The sequence below is a fragment of the Galeopterus variegatus genome, unplaced genomic scaffold (genome assembly GCF_000696425.1).
Source record: "Galeopterus variegatus unplaced genomic scaffold, G_variegatus-3.0.2 Scaffold15143, whole genome shotgun sequence".
NCBI classification, from domain to species: domain Eukaryota; kingdom Metazoa; phylum Chordata; class Mammalia; order Dermoptera; family Cynocephalidae; genus Galeopterus; species Galeopterus variegatus.
Genome location: NW_007741254.1, coordinates 4,824 through 6,560, shown reverse-complemented (window position 1 = coordinate 6,560; position 1,737 = coordinate 4,824). Strand labels below are relative to the sequence as shown.

The window sequence follows — 1,737 nt, the reverse complement described above, 5'->3', positions numbered from 1 at the left end:
AGTTCACACACCTAGTAAGTGGCTGGTCCAGAATTCAAATTTATTTATTTATAAAAAAGGATTTTTATACTATGTTAAAAAAAAAAAACATAAAATGAAAAAGGGATCAATCAAAGTATCTCTTAGAAGTCCTTCCAAGAGTCTCAGTATCCAACAGCCATAAAGGCTGTCTTCTTCTTCTTTGCTAAGTCTGCAGGTCATTTAAGGACCATCAGAGATGACTTGTGCTCTAGTTCTTAAAATCAAACTTCTTTTGCCAAATCCAAGACCCAGAATTTTTCCAAATTATAGAAATATGCTTTTACCAACCATCCACCAAAATATTTCCCATTCAGATCAACGACAGCTTTAATTGCCGATTCAACTCTTTCAGATTCTAAAAACATTTGTACTGCTTCATCATCGGGCACTGAGGAATTTCACATTTTCCAGCTTTGCCATATTTTTCACATTCTTCCTGGGTTTTGGCTTCCAAGTCTTCATCTACCTCACCTGCACCAACCATGTTCCTTAGTAGAGCCACTTTAGTAGGATGCAAGTAATTCAGTTAATGGATTTGCATCTGACTTCTTGGATGCATCTTTCTCGGTGGTGTCACCCACAATGACCTTGCCGCCCAGCTTGCTGGTCTCCACTGACGAGGAGGTGCTCAGCTCCTGCCCAGGCTTCCCAAGACCCTGGCCTTCCTGGAAGCCGTACTTCTACATGATCTTACATGCCACCAGGCCCCCCATGTTAGCAAGGACGGAGTTGCTAGCCCAGTCGGAGACCTTGGTCTATCCCCTCCCTCCTACACTGAGGGAGGAGGAGCAGCTTTGGAAGACTGTGATCGAGGTCTTGAGTCCTCTTCCTAAGGAAAATCTTGGAGTAGCTCTTTCTTTTTCCAAGAGAGAGGTGGGCGCAGCTGCACCGATACGTCTTTTCTCCTCTCTCGCTCCTAATCTTCATCTTCATCAGAATCTGGACCCGGTCGCCTTGAAAGCCAACTAGCTTCATGTCTGTCTTTCTGCCTCTTTTCCCTTTTGTCTTTCCAGCTCCCACTGTCTCTGTCCTTCCTCTCTTTGGCGCTTCACCTTTTTCTCATAATCATTAGGAAATGTAGGATCATATTCGTCCATGAAGGGAATCAGAACGTGCCCTGCAGAAAACCCGCTGGGAGCAGGGTCCTTTGGCCTGGCCCCGACATGTGGTGTGCCCACAATGTGCCTGTCGTCTGAGGAGCTGCCTCGGTTTAGGTCAATGACTGGGGCGAGGACTCTACTTTGTTTTGTCCTTTGGCTCTTCTCTTGAGTGAGAGCTGCCTTTTTCACCTGAAGCTGAGACTGAAGGATTTTGAAGTTCTTGGACCAGCATTCTGCTTTTGAGTCACTGGTCTCCATTCCAGGTCATTGTACAGGGACATCTTTTCAATTTAATGTGGAACTGGGCCACACTCTGCGGAAACCCCCCGATGGCTGGAGACCACGGCGGTGCCCACTTTTGGCCAAATCTGCAGGGCTCTCAATGGGGCCCAGAATTCAAACTTAGAGCAGTTACTTCAGATTTGCTCCCTTCTGCATGGCCTTGTACACTTTGCTGTCATTTTACAGGCAAGAAACTGAGGCACGGTGAGAAGAAAAGAATTGATCAGGGCCATACAGATGAGGCTAGGATTCAAACAGTCCTCCTATTTGGAAGACACAGAGAAGTTCCTGGGGTGTGCTGAGGCTGACAGGTGGAGGCAATTGTCTCAGCAGG

At 46.5% G+C, this 1,737-nt stretch overlaps 1 pseudogene; it reads right to left on the bottom strand.

Annotated features, from left to right (window-relative positions):
* Positions 1–242: 242 nt before the first annotated feature.
* Positions 243–1,402, bottom strand: LOC103582168 (annotated as a pseudogene).
* Positions 1,403–1,737: the final 335 nt, after the last annotated feature.